The sequence below is a fragment of the Betta splendens genome, chromosome 9 (assembly GCF_900634795.4).
Source record: "Betta splendens chromosome 9, fBetSpl5.4, whole genome shotgun sequence".
NCBI lineage: Eukaryota > Metazoa > Chordata > Actinopteri > Anabantiformes > Osphronemidae > Betta > Betta splendens.
In genome coordinates this window covers 2,526,834-2,544,887 of record NC_040889.2, presented here as the reverse complement: position 1 = coordinate 2,544,887, position 18,054 = coordinate 2,526,834, and the positions used below count along the sequence as shown (strand labels likewise).

Below are 18,054 nucleotides of genomic sequence, written 5' to 3'. Positions count from 1 at the left end.
GTTTTGTTGTAAGACGGTGGTTTCGCAAGAAAATACCACTGTGAATGTTTCTAGTCTCTCTTTTTCACAGTAAATAAAACCATTTGCTGGTGTAAGTGCATCACTTGAACATACAGGTACATGTAAGCCAGATTCATCCACAAACATTGGACACACGACTCCCTCAGCACTTGTCCTGTTGTCTTTCTCCTCCAGCTCTTCTTATTGTCCTTTGTTTTCTTTCTCCTCCAGCCTGTCTTCACTGAAGTCAAGTAGCTTTGTGAGCCTCGCTTGCCAAAACACAGGTGACACAGCGAATACCTGCAGGAAAAGACTAATGAGGTGTCCTGCCAGTCCAAAACCTGGCTCCTCATCTGGCTCCTGCAGCAGGGGACCACAGAGGAGGAAATAACTGTCAAAAAACAACTGTTGCTGACTGCTGACATCTAACCGTGCACTAATATTCCCTCTTATATAAATATATTTTATCTGTAGTGTATTCATTCTTGCTTTAACTTGCTTAAAGTTTTCTAATTGCTTAAACTACCCTATATCCACTATTCTGATAATTTTAGGCCTTTTAACAACTTGAGTTAAGATTAATTATTATTAGATAGATTTTATGTATCATAAAATCAAATCATAGATCATACTTCTAAATGTCAGACCTGTCAATCACCAAAACCACAAATGAAACTGAACACAAGGACAAGGACTTTGCGAGTCAGAACGCGAGTTACAGAAGGTTTTGTGTGCTGTAGTTTTAGCCTTAGCAAGTCCCACTCACACTCCCTGACAGCAGGTGAGCGTTATTCACTCTTCGAGCCAACTGCTGCTCTGTCACCCACCACAGGAGAGCATGCTGGGAAGTGGGTCACTGTCAACAACGTCTGTCTCCCACACATATGCGCTGCCAGCACCGCGTACACCACAAGGAAAGGAACGACATCCCGACAGTGAACCAAGGAGACGGTGTCAAAGTATGCAACCTTGCCACAAATATCACAGCGGTTGTTTAGCTGAGCCGAGGTGCAGAAAGGTGGCACGGGTGACATTTTACCATGGGTCCCCCCCATGACAGACTGCTCCAGAAGTAAGTAGGAAACAGCTCTGACGATCCAGAGGCTGGTGAGTGAGGCCAGCTGGGTGACAGTTGATCCAGCAAAGTCAATATTCAGGTGATAAAACAAAAATGAGGCATTCTGTTTTTAAAAAACAGAAAAGAGAAAAATACTCCCAGGATCAATGTCTGTGTTCTTTGTGGGCTACTTGGCTGCAGAGGAAACATCGTAGATTAAAAGGCACATCGTACTCTTCGCTCAAGCTGCCTTTTGGATTTGAGCAAAGGGGCTGATAAAAATCAATGGTAATCAGTGACCTGGTATTTTGGACCTGGTATCAGTGACCTGGTAACACCTGGCAACACTGGTGCAAATTGTATTTGACAATTTCACCTCATGCCCTCAGCAAATAACATTTACCTTCTTGTTATCCAGCCGACAATGCAGCACAAAATCGAGATCCAACCCGTACAAGGCACTTAAACCAGCCCTCAAAGCGCCGCTTTCCACCCAAACTGCAGTTATTTCACGGCCTATTGCCTCAATATATATATATATTGCAGCCAAAAACTAAAGTGGTTTACACAGCTGACGCTGCTAAAGAACTAACCGCAGTAATGGTGCAGCAAATAAAAGGAACCTGAAAACATCCTTCCGCTATCCCCAAGAGCAGTTATGTTATATTTACACTGATATGCTTGACAACTTCTAAAGTGACAGATATCTGATGTTTCTTTGATAATATATGTAAAGTTTGTGCAAAGTAGGCAGGACAGTGCCTCAAACAGTAATCTAAAAAATCCATTGTTGTTATGTTTATAGGAAAAAAAAGCTTTAAATTCAGAGCTGAGGTAAATTGGCCAGTTCAGCACACATTTTGTTCTGAATCTGTTGAATAATTCAGTGCTTTGGTTCTTCAGCAGAGATTATTCTGTTATTGCCACCACGTGCGCTCTGTGTTGCCGCTGTACTGTGGTTTTCAAAGAGGTGCTAAGATAGTGAGGTACTGTTTACCATGTGGAATACACCATGCAGGCCTGATACCCTTTTATTCATTATAATACATACCTTAACACATGCCCTTGGCAAACTTGTTGTTAGCCTTTGCCAAGTAATAAATGGTTATTGCTATCACTTAGAAATTAAGTCTTCATCAGCTTTTTCTTAGTGTTGCTTTGATTTGGCAAAGAACAGTTTCTGTGGATTCCAAGTTTCTGCAATTGTACTTGAAGGTTAACCCGGTTCTCAGTGACACTTAATCATGCTGATCTCATCCTGTCTACAGTATGTTGTCAGTGTGATGCACTGCCTCTTTACTTTCCTCTCACTTCTCGTACAGATGCAAATGACCACTCAAGTGCAGCTAGATGTTGGAATTGTCTGAGGTGCCGTTCAACCATACTTCAAACTGGCACATTCCATGTTGAAGGGAAGTGGTTCAATTAAGTCACAACAACCAGGTTTTAGTGGCGGTGGAGTGCTCTAATACACATAGCAATTATCGTACAAACTTGCCATGAAATACTGTACAGTACCTTTAAGACTGGTAGAGACTGGTAGACTTGTACATTACTGATTTAGTTCTCATTTCCAGTACACAGAATTTGACTCTTGCAGTTTTCATTAACACCTCCCTCCCTCACCCCCAAAATGCCCTTCCTCTTGACACACTGCAGAAAAAGTTAAATCCCACTATCCCTTAACAACTATTCAACCTCTGTGTTTTCTGTCTACCCAGTTTTTTGAAGTGTGTACTACTCTTACTGCAACAGAGAGTGTTTAATACAACCTGGAGTATCTACAGGCCAGCTACTTCCTTCCGTAAGTGCAAATAGTGTACATGTAAATGACAACAGTCCACCTTAAGATAAGTGATGCTAAAGTTTAAGTTCCCAGGCCGTCCTCGCAGTATGAAAATAATAATGATGTTAAGAGGCTGACAGCAAGGTTCAGACCGTACAATAGAAAATCCATCTTGTTAACACTGCAGCATCAGGTTGCACATAGTGACAGGGTCTCAAGATCAAATCAACAATACCACTTCAGTAAATTGTTTAACGGATCCAATTTTTTTCTGAAATAAAAACACAAGAGGGCCTTTAACAGCCTGTTATAGTAAAAGTATCTTTCAGTATTCTGACTAAAAAGGAATGAAAAAAATCTGGTTTGTCACGTCATCAAGAAGGAAAATTAGTATTTTGTGCTCCAAATTCCACTCAGCTACATTCAAGTCTCAGGGCAAAATATCATACTGTAAAGACTAATAGGAGTGGGTCCATTAGGGGTTAGGGGGTTAACCTAAGTCCATACAGGAACCTCCTAATCCTAGGGTGACCCCATTTCAATCTGAGTTAAGGTACAAATTAGATTCAAACTTGCCTTTCTGTAATGATTTTTGAATTATTCTCTGAGGTCTCAATCATTAAAAATAAAGTATTCTATATTAAATTCTTGTTAAACTGACTAGAACAGAGTAATATGGCCCCTCAGGCAACAGTCCCACAAATAGGAACAAAATTAGAAATGAGAAACACTGTTTTCCGTCCAGACAGTATGTTTATCTGAAGGGGCAGATAGAGCGTTTCCATCCAAGGCCAAGCTATGGTCTTTGTGATCCGTCGGGCCATGATGCGGAAGAAACTCTCATTATGTGGTCGCACACAAGCCTTGTTTGTTGTGACCTTGAGGGCTCTTCCCATGGCGCAATGGGAGTCCTCGAAATGAGAAGCATGACCACAGGAACCACCCTGGATAAGGAAAAGAAATGGAGCCAGACTGTCAAAGTGTGCATTTTCTCCCATCTTCTGGTCCAGCTTATACAAACACTTCACCAGAGTTATACTGTAGGATTCTTACTTATGTTACTGTACATCACGTCTAGCTCTGCCAGCCTGCGTTTTCATCTTTGTTTTTTTTCATCTCATCCTGTGCATCTCAGCTTTTTCTGTAGCACCACAACATTTCTGTGGCGCAGACTTTCTGTTTTCACGCTGCCACAAAGCACTGCAATGCCAAGGAGGCCTATGCAAGCTATTAGTCACAATATGTACATTGTAAAAAGTGTGTGTACACTCTATTATATCCATACATAACCCAAAGACATGAAATCACACAATTTCTTCCTGCAAGTAATTGGGCAATCAAGGTTTGGAACAGATACTGTATGAGACTTTACGAGAATAGACTTTAAATATCCTATAATGAAGTGAGGGTGTCTAGGTTCATCTACTATTATTAGTATTAATTCTGTACTTCTGTAATGTTAGACAAGAGCCAGCACCCCAGATGCTGAATAAAAAACATTACCTATAATGTCATAACACACAGATTTGCTTTTCAAAGCATCTGCAACACTCTCTTGGCTTCACGCAGCCTAACTTCTTACAATGAGCCCCTCAAAGTCGGTATTAAAGCTATTCCCCACCTGCCAGCCTGTCAAATGGAGCTGATGCATTCCCCCGACATGTCTTTAGCATGTTTGTTCAATGTTCAAGTAGAAGTAAGTTTGAGAATATATAAGCGGGGAAGAAAATAAGGATTTACCTACTGTAACAAACAAAATGGGCTGCTACAGTATTTAGACTTGCATTTTATTTAAAGACACTAAACTTGTAGTGAAAGTTAGTGTAGTTTACACACTGTAGGCAAACAAACCACTGTGTTAATGAATATGCAGGATGAATATGATGATTTAAAGCATGCTATTGATCACAAAATAGCAAAATACAAAAATAAGCCAACAACCATAAAAGTCAGAAAAAATACACAGTAATCCACTATCATGAGGACCGGGATGCTGTAGCCGATCGCAGCTGTCATCTGATGCGGGAGTGTACAACCTAGACAGGTCACCGGTTCAAGAGCAACTGAGGCATCTATAAAGCCTCATAACAGTTCTAATAAAGTTTGCTCCATCGCTGTTAATTAGATATGACTGAGAAGGTGAGGAGAGACATGATGTTTGGCACAGTGTCTGCTGACTTGCCTTTGGAAATGAATACAAACTAGTGAGACTTTGTGATTTCAATGCTCATGTAGCATTTTCTATTATTCCGCTTAATCCTGTACGTGGGGTTGCGGGGGGCAAGAAGCGGGGTACACCTTGGACAGGTCATCAGTCCATCACAGGGCCACACATATAAAAACAACCATTCACACCCATATGGGCAATTTAGAGTGACCAATCCACCTAACACATGTTTTTGGACCGTGGGAAGAACCCACGCGAACATGTGGAGAACATGCAAACTCCACACAGGTCCGCCTCCAGGAATTGAACCTGATGCGTGACTAAAAAGTTAGATTTGGAATAAATGCTAGTAGGTTAAACAGGAAAAAGTTGGTTTGCTGTGCCTACAGAGGCCGTTTGCGCTGTAAACAGACAGTGCAATGGTCATACCCATGCATGTTTCAGAACCTAACCACATTATACGGTGACATGATTACGTGTGATCAACAGTGCTTGCCTCTCACTTAAGTCTTTATGAGCACATGTCACTTTAATGGAATTTTGTTAGTATGATCACATTTGGCAGAAGAGGAACTGGCTCAGTGAATTCAGTTCAGTGCTCACCAACTAACATATCACACAGACAAAGCGTGTGTAATAAGATTAGAAAAAGGGCTAAAGGCTTCACACAGTGCAGAATTTGTTGGAGGATCCAAATGGTTGACGCAGGCAACCTAAAGCATCATGGTAACACAGCACAGCCCACCTGCATGTTTAATGCTCACAGTTACTGTACATAAGTATTAGATCTAAGCAAACCCATTTGCATGTTCTCTACACGACCTTGTGTGTATACAGGTGTGCTCACGCAGGTATTGTTATCGCTGAAAGATTGCTTCTTCCGGAGATCACAATCCAGACATGGGAAGGGAGGGGGGGGGGGGGGGAGGGAACATCATCACATGACAACATGCTGCGAATACAGGATGAATAATGCATGAGACATCTCCCATCAACATACGGTCTGCATGCACCCACGTGATTACAACGTAAAAACAATTCCAGCAAGCTGAGCTATCACGCGACAACACTGTTCGAGACAAACCCGCCGTCATGTCAAACGCTTCGCTTTGCAACTGCTGGGAGATCAGCTCCTACCTGTGCCCCAGCTTGAGTACTCTGAGTTGTATTTTGAATAAATTTGAATAATTTCAAGCTGTCACGTCCATTTCATAACATGTTTTGAGTTACAATCCAACCATTCTTAACAGTAGATCCCAGGTCCTGAGATGATTGTCATTTTTACAGCCGGATCCTTTACAAGATGTATACATTAAGGGAGCTGCCCATTGTAGCAGGATAAGAGGGATCCATTTGAACACCCCACATGATTCTGTGGCCTCCCCTCCTCTTTACGACACAATGATACTGTAAGGGAGCTGCCCATTGTAGCAGGATAAGAGGGATCCATTTGAACACCCCACATGATTCTGTGGCCTCCCCTCCTCTTTACGACACAATGATACTGTATGTGCCCCTGCGAAAAGAGGAATGCCACATTCGTTCACAGCGGACACGAACGTGCTTAAATATGCTGCATGTAAGTGAAGGCAATCCATCCGATTTCCCTGTCTGGCTGTAACCACATCCAACATGTCATCATAGGAGACAGGGTCCTAATAAATATATAGCAGACTGATCTTTGTACCTGCACAAAAAAAGTCAAAGTGATGCAATGTCAACAAGGGGTAGCAATCTAATCTCAGTAGCATGCAGTTTAGGAGAGCGTGCCTTTTACTAGACACTGGGGAATTGCAGCCCTGATGGAGGCCAAGTATTTCTGAGATTACTGGTATGCTCTATGATGACTTAAACAACTTCCATAAGGTTTAACGAACAGTTTGGAGGAAGGCAGATGAGGAACAGAGGAATAGTTTACACTGCAAGGCAACTGTGATGCAAGTATTTAGGAACCATCAGACAGCAGGCTGTAAGGAGACATGTGGCTTCTCCACCCAGATGTAATTGTGTGGCTAGATATCTTTACCCTGTAGTGATGTCAGCTGCAGACGGAGCAGCTTTCTAACAGTGTCACTGGGTTCATTTCACCCTTTGCCTGGACTATCGCATTCCACTGCAGACTTTGGGTTTACCACTCCAGTCCCTTCCCCGTCGTCTCCCTCAGTCTTGGATGACAATTTGTTTTTTCAACGTTTCCTCCCCCTTTTTGTTATTGTCTTTAACCATGCCATGCCCCAATCCTTCTCTGACCTGGACATCATTACTCTCATCCCTCTGCCTCTGAGGACTTTTTATGGGACTTCAAAACTCCTCAACCTCAACCCAATAATGCTTTATTAGGCTATTGATTACTGGCTACTTGTGTTACAGTATCTGTACATGTACTGTACTGTATATAATGGCTGGACTTAGGTAAGAATGTCAACTCAATGTTATAAAGAATGAATAACAATCGAATTGTCTATTATTCATATTATCAACAACTTTGTTTCTTTCTGTGGCTTTACAGGTTTAACAATTCACATCCCAGTTAAAAATCATTTTCAAATTTAGTAAAGTATAATCCCTTTTTCTACAAGAATGTTACTGTTGAATTGCACCCAAAGTTTGTTCATCATGTACAGTAGTCATGCCACATGGAGACATTATCTATACAGAAATATACTAGATTTGACAGTCAGGTTTTTCCAACACAGGGAGCAAACATTTATAAAAGCACCTGTTAAAGATTTAATATGAACCTGATTGTTACTCACATGGCACACAGACCTACTGTAGACCTACAGCTTAACTGAAACATGTACTGTAAATGTTTGACAAATCAATTCAACATTAATAGTAAGTGTTCAGGAAGATCTATAGGCTGTCAAATGCGACCTTTTACATTTCTAAACAGCGTGGAGCACATCTATAAAAAAACTTGCATGGTCAATTCTTTAATCAGCATATGCTGTGTACAATCTAACTGCTACTGTAGCCTCTGGCCTGACATCAGAGCAATGACACGATGCTACGCAGGGAACCTCTGCAACGCAAACCAACAAGATATTACATTATTTGCTTTATTTGCTTGTTTTTTTGCCAGCTAGCCTCCCCGAAGCATGAAAAAATTGATGATAAAAAAGGCTTTATAGAGAGGGCCTCGCAACACTGCCCCTGCCTGACCTTACTCAACCAATCACTACGTTTGAATTCTCCCTCGAGGTCAGATGAACAGTGTGGTCGTAATCACGGCTTCCTCATTTACAGGCAGGCAGATGAAAATGTAGGACCTTCCATCTGGGACAGCTGTAAATAGGAGCGGGAGGAAAAGTGAGAAAGGAGTGGGAGGAAAGCAAGAGAGAGGAAGGGAAAGAAAAAGACTCCAACTGTGATGAAAGGAGCAGTACTGCCAAAATACAGCATTCTACTGCTTTACTTTACAATTTTAATTTGAATTGTGTGAGTTGAATTTAGATACCCTTCACAGATGACAAAGCCTTTACCCATGTTAGTCTGAAAGAGTCTGGCTTTGGTTTCTTTGAGTTGAGCAGTTACATGTATAGGTGTGACCTCTGACACACAGTGACATGTTATATCACCTTCCTTTCACAGTTTAGTGAAACTAAAGAATAAACACTATTATATATTACTGAAATTTAACTTCAGTTGCAACTTCCTCTTGTGCACAAATTTCACATCACGCAGCCTCTACTTTGCTCTTGACATCAAATAAACTGTGGGAACCCAGATGGACCATCCATCAAGTCAGCCAGTTATAACACGAATATATCACCAGAAACATCCCATTTGCTTCTGCAGGTGAAGGCAATACTCCAGATGATTCAGAAGAAGACATTATCTTTTGGCATGTCACGCAGATAAAAAAAAGGTAGTGGAAGTACAGAGAATCAATTCTCCTCCCACTTGATAATTTGACACTCTTTGCTTAGCGACAATCGTAGATAATACACAACATTTTTTAAATCTATGGACTATAAATATCTGGTTTTAGTTCTAACTGTAGCTGCAGACTTTTGGAATCACTGAGAACACATCCACCCATCCTTTTACCGCCTCTAAAATAATATTGAATGCTGTCGCCTGGTAGCCCAAGCAGCAACACATCTCAATGTGGCTTTAAAGAATAAAAAAAGCATTTCCATGACTCTCAGGTCTACAAGGAGCATAATACAGTACAATCATCTTTTTCATGAGATCCTAATAGTGCCGCAAATGTCAGACTTGATAAATGCTTATGTGTTTACTGCACTCCGATGTTCCCCGGGCTTCGCCTGGACAATCATTACACTTATCGAAAGCACTTCATTAGAGAAATCAGGTCAGAGGCAGACAAAAGGCAAGAGACTATGTATCTAAACTGAGTTTTAGCCTGTTTTGCTGTGTATATCTACAGTGTATGCAGGTGGCTATACAGAAAAAAGTCCTTGTATTTGTGTATTAATAGTCTTCTAGTCCTAGTATACTAAGTTCAGGCCTTCCTGTACAATATACAGACATGTTTGCTTTCAATACATGTACTCTACATATACAATATACCCTGGAACCCAGGGTCACTGACCTGCCGGTGAGAGCTCATTACTTTTAACTGACCAAAAAGGCAGAGGCTAGCATTGCTTTGGTCAAATCTCACATTCTGCAGTCAGTGTGAGCTATGCCTGAAACCTGAGTTAATTTAAATCGATCCAGCCAATGCAGCCCCCAAGACAAACCTGAGTTGAGTTCACAATAGTGTGCTGAAAGTAAGACTCAAAGATGCCCTCAGTTAACTTCATCACATCTAACCCATCTCAGTTTTTTGCATAATAGAATGAAAAGCTTGTATTCGACATCATATTGCTTCAGAGAAAACTATTTGTCTTTATTTATCTTCATTCCCAATGAGGTTATAATACAACGCACCTCAAAGACAAAACAATTTGAAAACCTACCCACCCCCCTTTTATAAATAGACATTAGAAGATAAAAAGCCCAAACAATTACCCGGAACTCAGACAGCAGCAGCAAATAAATCAACACGTCCCCTGTGTTGTAAAGAGGACCAAAAATTTGCCAAAAATGAACTGGAAAACAGAACAAGCTTTTAAGAAGGCAACACTCATCGAAGAGAATGAAAGAAAGTAAACAAAAGACGGGGCAGTCCTACCTTCTTTTGGTCCTCCAGTTTTTGACTTGTCGACTTCTTGCCATGTTTGCTGGTGTCTGGTACATCCATCCCTGGTACAAATAAGAATTACTCCAGAATAAAAACACAGGAAATTAGCTGAAGAGGATCCAGAAATCTACAGCTTGCCAACACGGCCCTGTGTCCGGCTCACGCCTCGACCAGGACATAGGCAGTCCATGGTGGGTGCCATTTAGTTCAGTTAAAGTAAGATTTTTCTCCTCAGTCAGCAATGAGACGAGTTGGTGGACGTGGACAAATTCCAAACACATTAGAAAAACCTTAGTAAAAAAGAGACATTATGATGACTGGTGCAATCAAAAACAGTGAAGCTGACCTCCGAGCTTGCAGGTTGTGTGGCGCTACATGAAGGTAACAGGGCCACTAGCTTTCTCCTCAGAGTGAACCCCCTGGCTTCTGCACGCTGTCTTCCATCCACATCTTGAGAAAGAAGAGAGAAAGATGTGCATGCATGATTAAAATAAACAAAAAGGCAAACAAGAGAGTGGTCTTCAAAATTAATGCAAAAGCTCTCTGCTTCTCTGAAAAGTCAATATTCCCCTTGGTGCTGCACCGTACAAATGGCAAGGGTATCTGCATATCAAAGTAAATGTTGCCATGGTGCTTTGAGAGGGAGAGGAAAGGAGAAGCTTATACTACATGCATCTTGTGCCACGCTAAGTGATTGTTTTTGCTTGTTGTCTGTTTTTTCCAAACCTATTTTACTCCAACAACTAGCAGGGGAAAGACTGAGTCACGCTCAGGTTAGGTAAACGTGCCACCTAGGAAGACTCCAAGCATGCAAAGATAGCCACAGGTTCAGTAGCTGGCCCCTCTGCGGACTTGACAAGGGTTCAACTTGTCTGTTTGGTTTACTAGCATCTTGCATAACACAGCCTCTGCCATTCAAAAGGTCTTACCACTGCAGTAAGAGCATAATTGTAGCTTGGATCTCTGACCTGCAAGGGAGAGTTCCCTGCTTTACCAATGTATAAAAGTCTAAAAGGCTTACCTGTACATTAGAATACAAATTGCCACACGCAATTCATACTGTAAAACATGCTTTTGTTATTATTAGTCTTTATAAAAAAACTGTCATAATTTGCCTTTGCTATAGGCATCACAGTTTATTGTGGGTAACTAGTTAAAAATTTTGTTTTGGGTGCAATCCTATATAGTTTTTCCACATGCAGAAGCAAGACTTCACTGATCCTTAAAATCATTATTTCACTGCAAGCCACCAACCATCCATCAGCACAACGTGACCAGTCAAATACTCAGATGACGGCTCTAGGTAAGGCACCTCCTTAACCGACCTCCACCAGGCCACCAGAACGTGACTTCAGATCTGGCCAGTTTTGCGTACAAACACTTTCACATGTATGTAAAATTAAAAAATGTAGGATTACTTCTTAGGGGAGATTGTGATTCAAGCATTCATACTGTAAAGTAAGTGTAGGCTGCAAGCAATAAGCTGGTGCTCTTTCAAGTACCATAGGGATGTTGTTCCATTACTTTATGTAGTAGCCTCAAACAAGCAGCAATAGCTGATAAAGAAAATGGAGCCAGCACTCTCCCAAGACTTCGCACATGCTGGTACAAGCAATAACACTGGATCTCAGTAAATGCTAAACTTGCTAAAAGCACAGCTGTATTGCTCCAAGACCTCCTCATTTCTCTCAGCAGTGTAATTTTATGAAGCGTATTCTAAACTCATGCATTCTTTATGAATGCTAATTTTCCCACTTCTTTCTTCTTGAATATTCCAAGAAAGTCTTGGCATGCTTTCCCTGTGATATAAGGAGGAGGGTAGCTGGCACCTGCTGTCAAGGGTGACAGGACGGCCTCTGATGTAGGCCACCGGGATCAAAGGGCATCCTCCATCTGTTTTGTCTGACAGGTAAAGAGCAGCCTCATAAAGAAAGAAAGATCATCATACTGTCCTCAAGTAAAACAACTTGTCTGATAGGAGCATTGCACAGAATCTTGTGCTGTCCAAATGATAAATTGATTAAAAGTGGATAAAGCAATTGAGGTGTGTTTTACGTTAATACATAAAAACACAACAAACATTTTTGATAATGATGCAAGGATGGTGCATAATTTACCAAACATGCATTAAAATATTTACTGCTGATGAAAGCATCTCTTTGGGAAAATACCTAAATACATCAGGAAACATTTCTTCGATAAACAAAATAGTTTAAATGGATGATGAGTGTGTGCTTTAATCTCTCTCAGTTCTAATAAATCCAACTGAAGGCAGAATCCATATTTTTATGAGCAGCAGCAGCTGTGGCAGTTTTATCACAGCTTGGTGTTTAGAGCTGACAGTGCCGCCTTCATTCGCCTCAGCTTTTCAACACTTTTCCCCACCCACTGGCCTTTCACCAGCACTTGGTATTCAACGGTTGTCTGTAACTCACCAAATGGTCAATAAAGTGTGATTCATGGGACCCAAAGCCGTTGCGACACACTGCTGCTTTAATTCAAGGAGATGTAAATGATGGTCATTGATCCAGCGTGATATTAGTAGGAAGCGTATCAGGCGGGGGGGATAAGTTATCACCTCACTGGGTCAGAGGTCAGACATAAACAATGCCCCACCATCGCATTAAAACATGATAAAGCCCTAATGATATTATTGTAACGTAAATCTAGGGCTGCAACTAACTAACTAATCAATTAATCTGTCGATTATTTTCTCGATTAATCAATTAATATGTCGATTATTTTCTCGATTAATCAATTAATCTGTTGATTATTTTTTCGATTAATCGGATGAACAAAAATAAAAATTATTATTTTATTTTTTGCTTATTAGAAGTTCCTTATTAGACTAACTAAACTAAATCTAAATTTTGATTTTGACTCTTCTCAAACAAAGATATAAATAAACGAAGCAAGAGTTTTATTCCAATGTTCCAGTCAACAGATCCAGTCAACCTGACTGTGAGAGAAAACCCACAAATTCGCGGGAGAATATGTAAACTCCACAGAGACTCCTGGGCTCCTTCTGGATCTGAGGCAACAGTGACAACCACTAAAAACAATGTCGTCATATTTTAATGCTGCTGTTACATTTAGTGCCTGCGCTGTTTAAGGAAGGAAGGAAGGAAGGAAGGAAGGAAGGAAGGTAGATAGGTAGGTAGGTAGGTAGTGTTACAAACTCCCCCCGTACGGTTCCGAACCGTCGGGACTTGACAGGACCCTGTTACAACCATCCGCTGACCAGGTCGCAGGGGAACAGGGAAGAGGGGAGACCCTAAATGCACGACCCAACACAGGATTTACAGTTTAATGATTTATTAAATACAAACAAACTCACTGCAAGGCAGGACTACGGGCACACAAACCTAAACATTTAACACAAGACATTCACATGAGACAACCAGGAAGTAATCTACAGCACTGTCTAACATAGGCTAACTAAATACGTAGGCAGTGCTAAGCAATAAAAGTGAACAGCCCGAATCCATAACGGCAAATCATTATCGATAAATTTTCGTCATCGATTATTATAGATTGCTCAATTCGTTGTTGCAGCCCTACATAAGTATCAGAAAATTGCAGCTATACAAAACACAAATGGTCTTTTATGTTTTCAAAACAAGAACTAAAAGTGATAGTGATACTGTATATACCACAAAGTGTAACAATTAAGTTATCACATAGAAAACTTTATTAAATTCCTACAACTAATAATAAAATGCTATGTCCATACAACAGTGAGTAAGTGTCCACTGTGTGGTGTTGGTCAAAGAACAACAGGGTGTTAGGGCCTAGGTTTTAGGACATTTGTAAAAGTCCTACTATACATCACTTGGTTCCACAGTGGCTCATTAATAATAATAAAAAAATTCAACAGGAACCCATTGCTATATATTGTATCACTTAGAGGACACCTCACCAGCTCATCAGATACCATTTTTGTTTGTGATTAATTTATATTCGACACTTGTAGTAGTTGTAGTAATTAGTGAAAATAAATAGCTGCGATTAAGCTTCCACAAGGATGTAGTTAGAGGGCTAGACAAAAGGGCTATTATGTGACAGGCGAAGAAGTAGCAAAATATGCAGAACACCTAAAATAAAATGCAGCCTAATCTAAACAAATGCATCATAAAGTAAAGTGGAAGCTTAAAATGATCAATAACTGTTAAACAGTGTATTAAATTCACAGCTCTGGTATGAGAACCATATGGGGGACAAAAGAAACCAGATGCCATGGTAAATATTAACGATGTGCAAAATGTTTTTTGTCACATAAGCACTTTCATGCAAGAACAAAATGCTTTTATTTCCTTTTGGGCTTATTCCATGCCTAATACAATCCAATGCAATTGCAGCTTTTGAATAGCTAATAGACCACTATGAATGAAAAGGTTAAGACAAGCCTGCAGGTCCTTATGCAGGTGAGGATGTTTACAACATTTTATTTCCCGTTTTATTCTGAAGGACTCTGTTTCACTTGTCATGTTTTGATTTCCTGTTTTATTTTGTAGTACTTTCGGTTTCTGTTTTCATCTGGTTATTTCCCGCTTCACGTTCCGGTTGTCATTACTCGCACCTGTCCTGCATTAATCATTAGTCACCTGGGTATTTAACGCCCACCAGTAACCACAGTAAGCCGCCAGATCGTTAGTGAATCTATGTCTACGCGTTCCAGCAGTTTCCCGTTCAGCTTATCCAGTTCCATATTCCTGACCACCGATTCTTGCCTTATCCCGACCGGTATTGTAAACTCTTGTTTCTGTTGCTGAACTCTGCCTGTTACCGGACCTGTCTAAGCCTGCTGATTCAAACTAGGAAATCTGAGCCTTTGACCCACGCCTGTCTCTGACCCGATTAAGCCTGCTCCATTTGTACGTTAATCCTACGCTCTATCTTGTATGACCTGGACTGCTTGTGACAACGATTACTGGAATAAACCTAATTTTTTCACCACCTACCTCGTGTCCTGGCACTGTGCATTTGGGTCCGCTCTATGCCGTTTCCTGACAAGTTTGCTGCCTCAGCTAAGCTAAAATCGACCACTGAATACTCTGAACACTACTTTTCCTGTAATATTGCTGACACTACAGCTGAGTAAGACAACTAAGTACAAAGTAAGTACTGTCACAGAGATCATTATTATCAAACAATGAGAGTCACTATTGGTGCTTTCTTGTTGCTTTGGCTTTTGTTGGTGCAGCTCAAAGACATACTATTCCCTGCTGAACCAATTTGGCAAATAAGGTGGAAAATAGCCTCCGGCAACCTGTTTACTATATACAGGGACAGGCACAGGTAAACGCGCACTAGCTAAGTGTCAGCTAGGCGTCAGCAAAGGGTTTGAGTTCTCATCAGCCTCATACTTCACTGTTTACAGCAGGGTTTGCAAAAGGCAAATCAGACTAATAGAAAAAAAAACAAAACTGTTGGATATTTGTTAGGAAAAGAAACTATGACCATTTGATGTAAGAACTGTTTATTCATCTATAGGATCGTCGTGGATGGTGTTGTTTGTAGCTCTGTAAACTACATCAAGCGTTCACATGATGTTCCATATCAAGAATCACTGGAGCAACAAGCAGCCAGCTGCAGGTAGCTTTATGTTTAATTGCTGTTGAAAACAATCTGTGTCAAATGTGACCTGAGCTTTCTCTGTTACCATGGTAACCGAGGGCCGAGAGGCGGCGGAAAGCCTAAATGTGCGCACGTTTACGAGACATGACACAGTGTTTCCTGCTGACATCAAATAATGATTCAAGCATAACATCGTACTTTAAAATAACATAGGATATTAAATTTCACACTCAGTTACACGTAAGAAAAAAAATTAAATAAACACATTTCTAAAACCTCATTGTGGCAAGACAGCCACAAGGTTTTGAAGTTTTATACATTCAGCTCTGATTCTGTGACAGCTCAGGAGCAGAATTATTGATTTGGATGAAATATGTGTCACAATGTCATGGTTAGTTTTCCCAGCGAATGAAGCTGGCATGTAATCGCTCTGTTTCATGATCCAGTGTGGCTGATCAATACCCCTGATTAAATACTCTATTGACACAGCTGGTAGCAGCAGAACCAAAGCACTGCCAGTTTGACACTGCATGAATGTATGAGCTTTGGCATTAACAGTAGATTATAAAGCATTAGAGAGTGTGGCGACCTGTCTGGGGTCTTACTCCGCCTGTTGCCCAATGACAGCTAGGATTGCTCCACCACCCCTGTAACCCTTATGAGAGAAAGCCATATTATAATGACGAAGCTCTGCAAGTCTTGTTTAGTTGGGATACTGTGTATATAAAGTAGATGTCAGTTGGCCCAATGTTTGTGGGAACTGTCTACTATACTGTATAATAAGAAGCCTTTCCATTTCTCAATGCAGTCCTCCCAAGCTGACCACCCACCTGCAATACCACCACATTAAAACCACCGGGTGATTGACTGATCAGTGTGTGTTTCTCGACTTTTTAAGATTTCAATGCAAATTTATGGAAGGACTGTTCTAGGAGAACTTTTTCTATACACACAAGATCTAGAATATTTCATCACTTCATCACTTCAGATGGATGACCACTTTTATTCTAGCCTCAGAACATTTACTAAATTAATTTCAAACCACAGCAGTCACACAATGACACTGCAAAGCCGCTTTCCCATCTAGAGATTCTCTGGACTACTGCAAGCCCCACTACCATGCCTGCCTCTGTTCATTAATCACATTCTGTTACTTTATGACTTTGACGCTGGTTTACAGATAAATAATCGCCTCTCCCCCTCCTTCCAAAGGCAATTCCTCACCCTCGCAGGATCAGTCTCTTCTTCAATCTACCTAAGGCAACTCCAGCATAACTCACGCTCTCGCTTCATTAGCATAACATTGTCCCTGCTCTTCTTTGGCCGGTCTCTCCGGCCAAAGAAGAGCAGGGACAATGTGTTTCTCGACTTTTTAAGATTTCAATGCAAATTTATGGAAGGACTGTTCTGGGAGAACTTTTTCTATACACACAAGATCTAGAATATTTCATCACTTCATCACTTCAGATGGATGACCACTTTTATTCTAGCATCAGAACATTTACTAAATTAATTTCAAACCACAGCAGTCACACAATGACACTGCAAAGCCGCTTTCCCATCTAGAGATTCTCTGGACTACTGCAAGCCCCACTACCATGCCTGCCTCTGTTCATTAATCACATTCTGTTACTTTATGACTTTGACGCTGGTTTACAGATAAATAATCGCCTCTCCCCCTCCTTCCAAAGGCAATTCCTCACCCTCACAGGATCAGTCTCTTCTTCAATCTACCTAAGGCAACTCCAGCATAACTCACGCTCTCGCTTCATTAGCATAACATTGTCCCTGCTCTTCTTTGGCCGGTCTCTCCGGAACAATGTTAAAAAAGAGTCTTCTACTGTCCCTATTCATCCACATACAAACGGCATTACTGCTCAATTACACATAGATTACATTAATGTGCTTTCTCGACGCCAAGCGTCCCCTGCACGTGCCAAGCCCATTCTCCACCCTCAGCTGTGCCTGCATTGCATGGAGCATTATTGCAGCATGTAATCTTGTGATATTGTGCCGGGATTAACATCAAATCTCATTATGTCTGCCATGGATCACAAAAAAGGGAGGTATGAGGGAGGCAAGATTAGAAGTTGAGGTTACATATGTATTTGTGTTGTTTTTTAGAAGTCAGGCGATGTAATCTGCACACAGTCGACATAAACTGTCAGGTCGACATACTGTAAAATAAACAACACCGATTAAACAGTCCTCTCCTTTAGCTCAGCGTGCCTCAAACGCTCACACCAAACATCTCCACTCTATTAGCTTTTTCCCCCAGCCTGGCAACCCCTCCGCTTCATAAACCTTTCTTT

The 18,054-nt window shown here is 41.0% G+C and overlaps 1 long non-coding RNA gene across 1 annotated transcript in view; it reads right to left on the bottom strand.

Annotated features, from left to right (window-relative positions):
• Positions 1–405: 405 nt before the first annotated feature.
• LOC114861387 (uncharacterized) overlaps positions 406–18,054 on the bottom strand; it is a 35,189-nt gene continuing 17,540 nt past the window's right edge. Inside the window, exons 5-7 of the long non-coding RNA XR_008695568.1 lie at positions 10,512–10,615; positions 10,157–10,227; positions 406–3,787 (exon numbers count right to left, since the gene is read on the bottom strand). This is a non-coding gene — a long non-coding RNA (uncharacterized LOC114861387). The remainder of the gene's footprint in view (positions 3,788–10,156; positions 10,228–10,511; positions 10,616–18,054) is intronic.